Source organism: Schistocerca piceifrons, chromosome 1, assembly GCF_021461385.2.
Source record: "Schistocerca piceifrons isolate TAMUIC-IGC-003096 chromosome 1, iqSchPice1.1, whole genome shotgun sequence".
NCBI classification, from domain to species: Eukaryota; Metazoa; Arthropoda; class Insecta; order Orthoptera; family Acrididae; genus Schistocerca; species Schistocerca piceifrons.
The window spans coordinates 533,042,574-533,058,251 of record NC_060138.1 but is presented as its reverse complement, the minus strand read 5'-3'; positions in this window follow the sequence as shown (position 1 = coordinate 533,058,251).

The following is a 15,678-nucleotide window of genomic DNA, read 5'->3' as shown; positions in this document are numbered from 1 at the left end:
CTGGCCAAGACAGGCTGCTGTTTCATTCTGGGATAATCGATGGCATATTCGTGACAGCACTCACTGCTCTTCTTTGGATCATATCTGTTACCTCTATCGATTTTACCTGGTAAGAACCGCAATCTAAGGAGCAATATTCACAAATCTGTCACAAAGGATTTTTTAACTTCTTCCATAGATGAATTATATTTCCTTATGATACTTCCAATGAATCAGTGCCTGGCATCTACCTTTCTACAGTGAATTTTATGTGGCATTTCCACATGAAAACGCTCCTTATGCATATTCCCAGATATTCAATGGCTGTGACACTTTCCAGTAATTGTTTGGCAGTCGTGCTATCAAACAGTAACAGGCCTATCTGCTTATTATTGCATTACAGTTGTTTCTATTGACAGACCACTGACTATCAGTTCCTGTGCCAAACGCCACTCCTCTGCGGTTTTTCTGCATTTTACTACAATTTTCTAGTGTAGGAACTTATCCATACATAACAGCCTGATCCGCAAACAGTACAGGTGTGAATCAAAGGGGGGCAAGCCATGACAAAAAGCTTTAATAAGAGCATTTATACAGTGCTATAAAAAAACTAAGTACAAAATAAGTTTCACGCGGTGTGTCACTGCCAAGTCACATAGCTCGATGAAACCTGGACAATACCGTTGCATACAAAAGCTACTGCAGTATAGTACAGAAGGTAACTGAAAGTAATACACAATGAGACAAACAGACATGATACCTTTATTGAAAAACAGTAATTACACTGAAGTCATCGGAATTCAGGATGATCCCCTACACATTAAAAATAGCAAGAAATGGTTCTTAACAGTGTGGCAAATTATGCTCCGCAATGTGCTTCCATGTTGGCTGCAAGGTTGGTGAGTAGTTCTTCTGGCAGGGTATTCCATTCCTCCACCTGAGTGACTGACAACTTCTGGATGGTCGTAGGTGCATTTGGACATGCTGTAATACATCTCCCCAATGCATCCTACATGTGCTCAATAGTATTCAAGTCGGGGGAATGGGCAGGCCAGATCGTTTGCCAGATATCTTCTCCTTCAAAGAGCTCCTCCACCTGTGCTGTTCCATGTCATGGCTCTTTACTGTCCATAAAAATGACGTCAGGGACAAATGCAGCCATGAAAAGACGCTCATGGGGAGGAGTACAGTCTCACAATAAAGTTGAACAGTGATTTACTGTTCAAACATTTGGAGATTAGTATGTCCACACAAAATAATGCCTCCCTACACCAGAACCACCAAAATGATAACATTCAGTGTTCTAGGGTGCATTATGTGTTCCCACCACTTGACATATGAGAGATACATCCATTATTGTGGTGGTGCAGGTGTTATGGTGTGGGAAGGCATAATGTTTCATGGGCGTTCTGACTTCCAAATCTTTGAACACGATACACTCTTCAGTCAAAGTTATTGTGATACGAGCTCTAGATACGAGAGGATATATAAACTGCCCATTTCCTGACTTAAACTGCATCGGCAAGTGTGGGATGAATTGGGGAGATGTATTGCAGCATGCCCACATGTACCAATGATCATCCAGCAGTCATCAACCATACTGGTGGAGAAATGGAATACCCTACCACAAGAAACCTTTACCAGCCTTGTAGCCAGCGTGGGAGAACGTTGCACAGCGTACTTTGCCATCCTTGGCAATCACATACCCTGTTAAGAACAAATTGTGTCGGCTTTTTGTAGTGTCCTGGGGACCATCACGAATTGCAGAAACTCTAGGAGTTGGCTAATTTAACACGGCATACTTAGGTAGTCCCTACAGTTTAGGTGGAACTGGCAATGAGGTAAGTACCAGGTGTATCGGTATGAAATGAGCGTTAAGATACAAATGTGTCGATAGGGAACATTTGTTGTGAACGAGACTTAATTTTTTTTGTTTGGTTGGTATGACATCTGTCAAAGATATTTAGTATACATTAAGTCATGGTACAAACAACATCATATGTTTTCATCGTGTTAACAATGTCGAATTATGTACCAGAAAGTGATGGTTTGCGGAAAGCATTAATTTTTTGTTTTGATTTGAAAAAAAGTGTTGAAGAGTGCATCGAATGCTTGTCGAGGCATATGATGATCAGGCTCTATAAGAAGCAACATGCAAAGATGGTTTCAGCGGTTCAGAAATAATGATTTTGATGTAAGAAATGAAGAATGTGGAAGCCCACCAAAAAAGTTCGAAGACGCCGAATTGCAAGCAATATTGGATGAAGATGATACTTTGAGTCAGAAGCAAATGGCAGCAATGCTAAATGTTGCAAACGAACAATTTCTGACCGTTTGAAAGCTATGGGAAAGATCCAAAAGTGTGGAAAATGGGTGCCACATGAATTGAATAAAAGACAGATGGAAAACCGAAAAAACATTTGTCAAATTTTGCTTCAAAGACATGAAAGAAAATCAATTTTGCATCGAATTGTTACTGGCGATGAAAAATGGATTTATTTTAAGAATCATGGGTTAATCCGGGACAACCATCAACATCGACTGCAAAAACAGATCGATTCGGCAGGAAGACAATGCTCTGTATTTGGTGGGATCAGAAAGGTGTGGTGTATCATGAGCTTCTGAAACCCAGTGAGACTGTGAATAATAATCGCTACTGACAACAAATGATCAATTTGAACTATGCCTTGATCGAAAGAAGACCAGAATGGGTCAGAAGACATGGCAAAGTTATTTTTTTACACGACAGTGCACCTGCACACAAAGCAAAACTGGTTCAGGATACAATCAAAACACTTGGCTGGGAGCTGCTATCTCACCCGCCGTATTCACCACACTTGGCCCCGTCCGACTACCATTTGTTTTCATCAATGGGACACGCATTGGCTGAGGAACACTTCGATTCCTACGAAGAAGTCGAAAATTGGGTGTCTGAATTGTTTGCTTCGAAAGACGAACATTTCTATTGGCATGGTGTCCAAAAATTGCCAGAAAGGTGGTCAAAATGCATAGAAAGCAATGGTCAGTACTTTGAATAAAATGTTTTTACTTTTCAATTCAAAATTATTGTTTCATTTTCACAAAAAAAAACGCTGGTATATTCGCCACATCCGCAACTCAGAGGACTTCATACAACGTCTCAAGAAACCAAATATCATGGAATCTGATATAATGGTAAGTTTTAATGCGGTCTCCTTTTTTATGACCATACCACTGAAAGAATCATTGGAACTGATGGCAGGAAAATTTTTCTATGCTCTGATGGGCCTGTTCAGTCATATACTGACTTCAGTATCCTATATTTTCTTTATGGGGGCCAATATTATGACAGAAAGGGGAGCTATGGGCAGCACCCGTCTCCAGTGGTTACCAATCTGTTCATGGTGAAATTTAAGCAGGAATCATTAGAGACAACAATAGTTGCTTAGTATTATGAAATACATAACTATCTTTTTATTTTTAGCGAGAATGTGTACCTCTTCAACATTTATTAGTAAAGCTGATTAATGTTGTTGTTTTTGACACATATGCTGCACTGAAGATGCTTACAAGCACTGAAATTTTTCAAGAGGTGAACTGAGGAACACCAACTTAATGTTATCTTTTTCCACTAAGTTTCAAATGTCAAGCTGTCGCTTTGGTACCCGCCTTAGAAAACAGTCTTTTGAAAGAAGCGGAGGAAACCACTATTCCCAGATATTTACGAGCAGAGGAGATTATTTTCTCTTGATTACAGGTTGTTGTTAATAAGAGTCGAGCTTCAGTGACAAAATCCTGGATACTTGCTGTTACTGTGGTAGGGGTCTGCTCCTGCTCCACTGAAACTAAATGTCTCATGCGTATTCCACGAATCATCATCTGCAGCAGATGGTAACTATAATTATGCTTCTTCGACATAGGTCACTTTCTGTGTCTGTTTCTTCTGAACGATGGCATTCGACTTGCTAACGGCAGTAATTACTGCGAAGGAGACCGTGAAAATGGAGCCCCGATGGTAGCTATAATTATGCTTCTTCGACATAGGTTACTTTCTGTGTCTGTTTCTTCTGAACGATGGCATTCGACTTGCTAACGGCAGTAATTACTGCGAAGGAGACCGTGAAAATGGAGCCCTTTGAGGCAAGGATTTAGAATCGAGCACAGTTCCAACAGTTTTGTCTTTTTTATCATTCTGGAAGCGTCTTTCGTGTATCGGTAGTTTTTTCCAGATTATCTTTGAGGCATCTACATTCTGCTGTCGAAATATTTTCTATTAACTTTCATGGCAAGCAAACAAATGTGGTATTTCTTTGCTTCGTGTTATGTAATTTTCGCCACTGACTTCTTCGGTTACTTCGTATAAGGGTTGCAAAATTGTAATGGCTTCTTTTATAACTGAAATTTCATAACTTCTGAGCATGTTTTGACTGCCAGGTTGTTTCAGCAAGGCAGAGTTCATTACATCTGACAAAGAAATGAAACAGCCAAGCATTAAAAGCTTCAGGTTCCACCTTGAGAGTACACAAGACTTGATTGCCAGAATAATTACAATTAGTCAACTGACTGTAATTAATCGTCCTTCCCTAAAAGCCCGTCCACACACAACAATCTGACCGCACACACTTCTGTGCGAAAGTCTGTGCATGCAATAGATCGCTGCAAATGTGATATGTTCAAACAGTCGTAGTTCCAATCTAACTCTCGCCTGCCCACTGTCGGCATAGAAAAGAAATTCCAGTGGCAAATGACTACACTCTCGTCCTCAAACGTTATTTCATTTCTTCAAAAATGGAGGAAACTTTTTAACAGTCTGTGTTCATAACTTATGTTGGAAAAACGCCAAAAACAGAAAGACAAGTAAAATGGTCTACCCAGTGACTGCTTAAGCCCGGTCCACACGCAACGATCTGTCTGCGCAGACATCGGCGCAGATGTCTGTACATGCAAAAGATCGCTGCAAATGTGGCGTGTTCACACGACACAAACCCCAATCTACTACTCGCCCGCCATCTGTCGGTGTAGAAAAGAAATATCAGTGGCAAGCGACTACGCTCCCCATAAACGTCAAAAATTTAATTCAGTTATTTTGAAATACAGAAATGGAGGAAGTTCTTTTGTGGTCTGTGTTCGCAACTTGTGTTGCAAAAAACATTCAGACCAACCGCAGGAAACAGAGAAAGCGGTAAAAATGGTGTAGACAGTGGCTGCTAAAGCGAAAGCAGTTTTCTCACGTAAATTTACTGCGAGAGCTGCAGGGCGAACCTAACGACTGGCGAAATTATTTGCGGATGGATGTCGAAACTTATAATTATCTCTTAAAGCTTGTAATGCCTCATATTATGAGAAAAAATACTTGTATGAGAAGGGCAATTTCTCTTCATGAACGGCTGGCGGTAACATTAAGATTCCTAGCAACAGGAAGGAGCTACAAGGATTTGGAATTTTCAACTGCAATATCGAAACAAGCGTTGAGTGAAATAATACCCAACACATATGAAGCTATTTACGCTGTCCTGAAGGATGAGTTCATGAAGGCAAGTCAAGTAAATTAAGTCTGCCAAGTTACAGATAATATTTTTGGTGTTGTAGACGTGTTTGAAACACAGTAGGCCTATATTATTAGAGACACCTACATGGCCAATGAACTACGGTTTACTTTGTTTCTGAGTAGGCATTTTCAGTTCGTTACTGTGTAGAAGCAACCTGTTACAAACTTTTGTTACAGGATACAAAACTCCACTCTGAATTCTAGACAGAGTTCGCAACGAATTTTTTGTTTTTTATTATTGTTACTGTTTCTCTGTTTGCCGAGTCGTCAACTGCCCGCAATTTTTCAATTAGAGCATTGTATGCTGCTGTCTTTTTGTGTCGGTCACTATATTCTTTACTTTTAATCTCACACAAACATGGGTGGTTTCTATATATTTCAATGAATTCGCTTACAAACTCTCGAGAACACTGACGAGTATCAGCCATTTTAATGCCCTGTGCGTACAAATACTGAGCAAACAGCTGTTTCGCGCCAGATTTGCGGCGATCTCCTGTCTACACGCTCCAACTTGTCTGCGCAGATGTGGTTTGAACCCACAGATTTGAGAGGTTTCGCTCAAACCTCCAACTCCAACTTCCAGGTTTGCACACACCTCAGGTTGGTGCAAATCTTCTGTCCACACCTTCGACCATAGATATTGGTAGACTGGTCATGACGTACATTTCGTGGCACCAACATCTCTACTGCTATACCACGTGACTATTGGCAAAACAATGGTGGTATCCTGTTGTGCTTATGGTTGTACCGAGCGTTTTGTGAAGGGAAGTAACATTAAATTTCACGTTTACTATAATTTAGCGGCATTTCTTGAATACTGATAAACTATTGTGTGTATCATATCCTTACCCAGAACGCCACAGTTACGTAAATTGGCGGTTTGAAGTGCTGTGTGTGTTTCCAGGCGCACATTGCAATCGTATATATTTCTTGAAATGGTACGCTACAAAGCTGCTTTTTCTCTTTCGTATAGGTTTCCAAAGGATGAAGGGCGCAGGCAAATGTGGATACAGGCAGTGAAACGAAAAGATTTCAAGTCTACTGCGCACACATGCATCTGTTCGAAGCACTTCGAAGAATATATATATATATATATATATATATATATATATATATATATATATATAAACAAAGATGATGTGACTTACCAAACGAAAGCGCTGGCATATCGATAGACACACAAACAAACACAAACATACACATAAAATTCAAGCTTTCGCAACCAACGGTTGCTTCGTCACGAAAGAGGGAAAAGACGAAAGGATGTAGGTTTTAAGGGAGAGGGTAAGGAGTCATTCCAATTCCGGGAGCGGAAAGACTTACCTTAGGGGGGGGAAAAAGGACAGGTATACACTCGCGCGCGCACACACACACACACACACACACACATATCCATCCGCACATAGGGTGGGTGTGTGTGTGTGAGAGAGAGAGAGAGAGAGAGATTTATTACCAATAACCCTTCCCACTCCAAAAGCAATGGCAATGAGCATTGCTACTACATAAGAAGAAAGATTTTTACTATCCTGGATTAAATCTGACTTTGGTACAAAAAGGGGTGAATTATGCTGGTATTATTTTAAAGAACAATTTGCAAAAACAAGTTAGGTGTTTGATTTCTCATCAGGGTTTACTTTTATTTTGTACTTCCCAGTTACAAAAGATACGAATATCAGAAACAAATACTGAATACCATTTGCAAAAAGGTAGTTGGATGGCCTATGTTAAATTCCAGATAATAAGCTGTAATGTATGGGATAAATAATATGCTGCTACAAAAATCTTTGGTCATTTACCAAAAAGCATTAAAAGCCTGACAGATAGCCAACCAGCATTTAAAATCAAACTAAAACAATCTATGAATGACAGCTCATACTCAGTAGACGATTTTTTAGGTATAAATAAGTGATTGGAAGAATTGTCATGTAATGATAGGTCTACCTTTCATTAAACTGAGACATCATTGTGAAGTATCGTATTCATGATCTGTGGAACAAGTATTCATGTAAGTAGGTACTGATTTTGTAGATATCTTATTTGATACATCTACGAAACAAACTGTTTAAACTAAAAAAGAACTTTCAAATGAAACTGCTTTACGTTTTGTGGGCGAACGACACAATTGAGTTCGTTACATTCGATGTCAACACGTGTGTTTACGTTACAGGTTTCGTTGTTTATGCCGATTTATGAAGTCTATAACACTTTCTACAAACAAGACACTAAAACACACACACGCAATATTTACATTTTATGCAGTGCATAACGCGTATTGTTAGTAGAGAATGCATCTCATAATTGGTAACACTGAAATATTCGCGGCGAATATATTGCCGAACATCGAAAGTGTTTCAGCAGTTCACAAAGTTCATTGTGAAGTAATGGCTGTAAACCTAAATTTGTACAGTGGTTACGCAATAATTTATCACTTCTAGCTGTGTTTACATAAGCTACATTTAATGTGGTGAAGTTAGCAGGAAATCCACTGAGAAATATTGGAAGTGAAATCAGGAATCAGAATGCTGCCTTGAACTCCCGCCGACGTTCTGCCAACAGTCACGTGATTCTATGTTGTAGCCACGCCAGATGTATAGCCGCTGCACTGCTTGCCCAGTCTATTAATATCTATGGTCGAAGGTCCACACGCAACGATCTGTCTGCGCAGATGTGATGTGCGCAGACATTTGCGCAGACAGATCGTTGCGTGTGGACGGGCCTTTAAGCAAAATCAGTTTTTGCACATAAATTTACTTCGTGAATTGCAGGGCGAACTCGAGGATGGATTTAGAAATGTGTAAGTATCATTTGGTACTCATATCTCCTAGTATAATACAGAAAAAAAAGTTGTATGAGAAGAGCAAGTTCTCCACATGAGCAGGTGACGGTGATGTTAAGATTTCTAAAAATAGCCACCACTAAATCTAGAATTTCTTACTGCAGTTTCAAAACAGGCACTGGGTGAAATCATACACAAAACATGCTGGCCTGAAGGATGATTTCATGAAGGAAAGTACTGTACAATACCTCAGTTATCAGAAGTTGCAGATCATAGTTTTACAGTTTTTGACGTGTCTGAGATACAGTATATTCTTAGAAGTTATATACGAGGTGATATCCTAAATTTTCGGGACTGGTGTTGTCATCTGTTGAAAACCTTACCTTTGGACTAATGGTCACAATCACCCTTGAAGTAGTTCCCATCCGCACGTGGACACTGGTCCCAGCACATCTGCCACTGATCAAACGTTTTCTGGAGGTCGTGTTCTTGGAGGGTGTTTATCACCACCAGCAATGCTTCTTGAATCCTCTCTAGAGTGTCAAGCCGACATCCTTTCAACTTGAGTTTCAGTTTTGGAAATAGTGCAAAGTCGCAAGGTGCCAAATCTGGCGAGTACGGTGGGTAGGGTACAACCACAATGTTTTTTTTTGCCACAAAGGTTCTGGTGAGCAACAATGTGTGACAGAGTGCATTGTCATGATGCAGCAGCCAGTTCCCTTGATGCCAAAGTTCGGGCCATCATCGCCGCGCATTTTCACGAAGCCATCACAAAACATCACAGTAGTACGTGGAATTCACTGTTTGGTTGGGTGGGATGAATTCTTTGTGCACAGTTTCCTTGGTCTCAAAGAAAACAGTGATAATGCTCTTGACTTTGCTCTTCAGGTGTCTCACTTTTTTTGGTCTTGGAGAGCCCGGGCTCTTCCACTGGGATGACTGTTGCTTTGTCTCTAGGTCACAACCGTAAATTCAGCTCTCGTCAACGGTGATAACCTGTGACAAGAAGGTTGGATCATCAGATGCGGTCTGATGAAGGTCTGTGCACACTTCAACACGCTGTGCCTTCTGATCGGTAGTCAAGATCCTTGGCACAAATTTTGCGGTGACACGATGCATGCCCAATATCAATCAACATTCGTTGACATGTCCCATAATCAATACCCACTTCATCCGCAAGGTCTTGAATCGTTCAATGTCCATCCACAAGAACCAATTTTTGAAGCTTGGCAACAATGTCTGGTGTTGTGTGGCTAACGGCCTTCCATTGTGAGCATCATCTTCGACGTCTGTACGGCCAGCCCTGAACCTAGCATGCCACTCAAACACATGCATATGGCTCATGCTCTGTCCGCCAATCACTTGCTGAATCATTGCAAGGGTCTCCGTAGCACTTTTCCAAAGATTCGGACAGAATTTGATACGCATGCACTGTTCTGTTCGGGATCCATCATAAAATTGCCGCACACCATACACAGAGTATTACAGAAATCACTGTGGACACCCAACACGTTCTCCCAGCCGAATGCCACTCCGCACACGGAGTCATCAGATATGCAGCTCTCGCCACCTAGCAGTGCAAAGATCTACTACTCGTACTTTCCATATGGCAGCACCAATCCCAAAAATTTTGGATTCCACCTCGTATGTAGCCGATGTAACGGAACATATTAAAGGCTTTACTCTAATGAAGTATGTGATACCCTCCAAATTCAACTAGTTTAACGAGTATTTATGATTATAGAAGAGTTATTATGTATGTTAACAATGATTGCACAACATGTCTCCATAAACAGTCAACCCATTAAATCATACTGAATAATTGACCCACACAAAAGTTTATATCACTTGATCACTGATACAGCAAATGTCATCATGTAAAAACACTAAGTTTATCTCAAATAATTAATATGAAGTACGAAAAATAGTAGCCAACTTAGGTATTTTGGATCTCCTTAAATAAAAATCACCCAGTGAAACCTTTTTGTTCACTAGGAGCGTCTTCACTCAGTATTCACGTAATCAATCCTATTTTAGACGAAAACCAATGTAATTCTTAATAATTCATGTTACTTACTTATTTATGCAAATTAGAGAAGTCAATTGACAAACTTCTAAAAAATGGACTTTTTGTAACAGAGAATTATTCTGTCAAGTCAACAAATCTGTCTGTCATTTTCATAACATGTTAAATTATGTCACTCGATGCAAATTAATAACTTATCTGCACAAATTATGATAACAGTTGTACATGTGACTTATAAACGATATCTCTTTTTAGTAGTTCTTTGACAATGTTATAAATACAAGCAGCAAGAAGGGTCGAGGAGGCAGTCGGAATGTCACTTTGGTAGAGTGTGTTTGTGTGTTATTGTTTGAGGTGGATAAACAATGCAAAGAACATGCAACGGAAATACTACTTTGTCTTGTGTCATGATCTTTGGTGGACAGTGGAATTAAGATGGCCACCTGAGTAATAAATATTTTATGTTTACATATTTGTTGGTTTCGCTCGTTCTTTATCAACAAAAGCACATAAAAAACACGGGACCTCATGTTTTTAACCCTAGACAACCAGATTTAGAGCCAGCATCAGCATCGAACACAGCAGCGATCCAGCAAGCAGCAGCGATTACTACAACGCATTTTAATGGCGCCAACCAAACATCAAGTGCTAACAAGCTCCGTAAATGGGAGTGAAATAGTGTGATTACAGCAATTAGCAATATCAACGACTAGGCGACCATTACACCGGTCAACTATAGGACAGTTTGTTTCTAAGTTGAGATTTTTAGTCCCCTCCCTGAAGTCTACCAGAAACTTTTGCACCAGAATGTAAAATTCCATTCTGAATACTCATATATCTGGAGAGTTTTACTCATAGTATTGTGATAGTGAATTCTACATTTCACCTCTAAATCAGTCTTGTTATGAACCGAATATTACTTTAGGAAGTAAGAAGTAAAATAATAGCTATGTCCCTGCGGGCACTGTTCCAAGATCATCGATTATCAGCTTATCACAATATTCTGACTCCACTCTTCTTTAGAACAAACAGGGCCTACTTTGTTTTGATACACTGTCACATTTGCTACACTGTCAATTTCATTTAGGTCACTATTTTTCTTTGTTTTTTGTCTGTTACATTCCAAATAGTTTTCGCAATATTCTTGCTGTGTCTTATTTTTTTAATATAGTACAGGAGTTTTACTTTTTTAATAAAAGAATGGAGGATTTTGCAGAATTGTGGGCAACAGAGTTTCAGCTCTCAACTATAGCTTGCCCTCTGAATGAGGCCGAGCATGATCTTTGCACAAGATACTTTAATCACAGGAATTATCCATCCCTTACCATCACTTTTGTTCATGTATTCTCGGGAAGGGACTCATTCATGTACTCTCTTTTTAGTAACCTCACATGTACCTTCGGGAATGGAGTGAGTGTGTGAAAAACGAACTTATTAGTGTTGAACGCATAGTCTTCAGGTTGTTGGACCAATTAATGAAAGTGCTGATCACATTTAAGCCCTGAGGGGAGGATGGTTGGTATGAGAAGTGGCATGTAAAGTGTAACTGTGCCACACTTTTAAGTAATTTTTCCCTAAAATAGTGGACACTCTTTGGGGAAAATATGTTGTGATACTAAAAGAATGCTCCTAGGAATAAGGCTTTGGTGGTAGGGGAGGAAATGTGGTGATATGTAAGCATAAATGTGGAAAGGATGGAGACGTGTGTGTGTGTGTGTGTGTGTGTGTGTGTGTGTGTGTAGGGGATCAAACAATGAAATATCCAGTACAGGGGAGATGCTATAGACACACACACACACACACACACACACACACACACACACACACACACATATATATATATATATATATGTGTGCAAACGCAACTTGCGCATACGTCTGTATTCTCAGATAACTGAAACCACACTGCGAGCAGCAGTACCAGTGCATGATGGGAGTGCCAACTGGGTGGGGTTAAGGAGGAGGCCGGGGTGGGGGTGAGGGGGGGGGGGAGGAATAGTATGGTGAAGGTGGTGGACAGGGAAGTGATGCAGTTTAGATGGAGGGCAGGAGAGATGGTGGGGGGGAGGGGGTAGTAAGTAGAAGAATTTAAAAGGACTGGGTGTGGCGGTGAAATGACGGCTGTGTAGTGCTGGAATGGGAACAGGGAGGAGGCTGGATGGGTGAGGACAGTGACTAATGGTAGCGTGTTCAACAACAGTGTGGTCCACTTGTTTCTTGGCCACTGTTTGTCGGTGGCCGTTCATGCGGACAGACAGCTTGTCGGTTGTCATGCCTACATAGAATGCAGCACAATGGTTGCAGCTTAGCTTGTAAATCACATTACTGGTTTCACAGTAAAACACGCTGCTGAACATGATATTCCTCATCTCAATGGCTGCTTCACAGCCTGTGCCATATGGATCCTTCCCACCAACAGTTTTCCTGAATTACGCAGGTGGGAACTTTCCCTGCAATACGTCTTATGTTCCCATAACCATCCTGGCCTCAACCTTCGTTAGTCACTGTCCTCACCTATCCAGCCCCCTTTCTGTTCCCGTTACAGCACTACACAGCCATCATTTCACCACCACACCCAGTCTTTTAATTTCTTTACATTTCTCTCCTTTCCCCTACTCCCCCCCCCCTCCTTCTCTCCTGCCTTCCGTCTGAACTGCAGCACTTCACTGTCTGCCACCCCCACTATACTATCCCTCCCCCTCCCTGCCCCAGCCTCCTCCTTACCCCCATCCAGTTTCCACACCCATCATGCACTGGTGCTGCTGCTCGCAGTGTGGTTTCAGTTGTCTGAGACTGCAGACATATGTGCAATTTGCATTTGTGTGTGTGTGTGTGTGTGTGTGTGCAAGTGTGTGCGTGTGTGTGTCTATTGCTGACAAAGGCCTTAATGGCTGAAAGCTATACTTATGTGAATCTTCTTGTTGTGCCTGTTGTGACTCAGCATCTCCACTATATCGTGAGTAGCAACTTTCCTCTCTAATATTATGTGAAGCGGATGACACACATAAATAATCGGTATGAGCTGTAGAAAGAGATCATTACTTTTTGTATCCAATATCTACACCCATACTCCGCAAGACAAGTTATGGTGCGTGGTAGAGGATACTTTGTGTATTACTGTCACTTTCCCCTTTACCTGTTCCAATCATGTATGGTCTGAGGCACGAACTAGTGCTGGCAAGCCTCCATATCCATGCAAATCTCATTGATATCATCTTCATGGTCTTTTTGAGCAGAAGCAATGAATGTATTGGTTGACTCTTCTAGGAATGTACACTCTGGGAATTTTAATAGCAGACCACATCAACAGGCAGAAAGCCCCTTTTGTAGCATCTGTCACTGAAGTAGGCTTTCGCTTTGACTAAATGAGTCTGTAATGAATTGTGCTACTCTTATTTGGATCATCTCTATTTCTTTGATCCAATCCTATCTGATGCGGATCACACACTGATGAGCAATTTTCAAGTAGTGGTCAAACAAGTATTTTGTAAGCTACTTCCTTAGTTGATGGGCTACATTTCCTAAGATTTCTTCCAACGAGTCTGTCTGGCATCTGCCTTACCCATAATTAATTTTTTAGTTCCGGTTCAGATCACTCCGTACACGTATTCCCAGATATTTTATGGAAGTAACTGCGTCTAGTCATTATTCTGCAATTATGTAATCCATATCTCCATTCAGAATGGCATGCTATGTTCCGTTTGTCAGAAACTCTTCGATCCAATTATACAGTTGGTCTGATGTTCCTATGCTCCTATTTTGTTCATTAGGTGTCAGTGCAGAACTATATCAGACATCTACCAGAGTCATGCAGCTCTGCCTGCGCACATGTATCTACTGTCTTCTGTGTTTCATGGATGAATGCAGTGAGCTTGGTTTCAAATGATTGCTATTTTCAAAACCCATGTTGATTCATACAGAAGTTATTTTCGGCCTCCAGAAATGTCATAGTGCGTGAGTATAAAACATATTCCAAAATTATACAACATACAGATGTCAGAGATTTAGGCCCACGTTTTTGTTCATCTGTTCCATTGCCCTTCTTGAAAATGGCAATGACCTGTACTCTTTTGCAATCATTAGGAATGCTTTTCTCCTCTTAAAGACCTACAGTATACTGCTGCTATGAAGGGGAAGTTCATTCGGATACTCTACATAGAATAAAACTGGTAGTCCATCAGGGCCAATGGCTTTTACTCTGCTGAGTGATTTCAGTTTCTTTTCTATTCCTTGTTCACTTATTTCAATACCTGTCATTTTGTCATTCATGCAAAAACTTCAAGGAGGAACTACATTGCACTCTTCCTCTATGAAATGGTTTTGGAAAAAGACATTTAGTTTTTCGGTCTTTTCTGTGTCATACTCTGTTTCATTGCCATTATGGTCACAGAGCATCTTGACAGATGGGTTCAATCCATTTACTGATTTAATGTAAGATCAAACTTTTTAGGATTTACTGTCAGGATGGTAGATAGAATTTTACTTTCCAGTTTGTTGAACAATTCACACATAGCCCCACTTATGCTTGATTTAGTTTTTGTTTCTCTGTGACCCTTTGGCTATGTTTAAATTTGTTGTGTAGTCCTCTGCTTTTGCAGCAGAACTCCAACAGAGTTTTTAGCCTATGGTGGGTCTTTTCCATCCCTCACATTTTTGCTTGGTATATACCTGTCTAAAAAGCATATTGTATGGTGCTCTTAAACTTTGTCCATTACTTCTCGCCATTGTCAGTGCTGGATATAAAATTTCCGTGCTTAACTATCATTTAATCTGAAATCTGTCTCTTGTCGCTCTTCCTAAACAGAAAGAGCTACCTATCTATCTTTATATTGCTATTTGCAGCCATACTCAGTAATCCTATAATGGTCTTACACTCACGAATTCCCTGTTCTACGCTAACTGCTCGTCACCAGTAGGTCTAAGATGTTGTGCTCTGAGTAGGTTCTCTGGTCAGTAATTTTCGGAAAAAGCACCTTAGAACAACTTCACTCAATTCTCTGTCCCTACTACCCTTCCTAATCATTTGAATCTCCCAATCTGTAGCTGGTAAATTAAAACCTCGACATAAAACTATACCATGGCCAAGAAATTTACAAGAAATATTCTCCAAGTTGCCCTTCAGATGCCCGCCACTACTGCTGCTGAGACAAGGGGTCTATTAAAGCACCCAGTGACGATATTTGATCCGTCTTTAATGTTTAACTTCACCCAAATTATTTTACATTCTGTTCTTATCTCACTAGATATTATCATATTTTTTGTCACTACAAAGACGCCTGCACCACCAGCATTCCACTTATCTTTGTGATACACATTCCAGTCAGATTTTAGAATTTCATTGCTATTGATCTTTGATTTCATTCAGCTTTC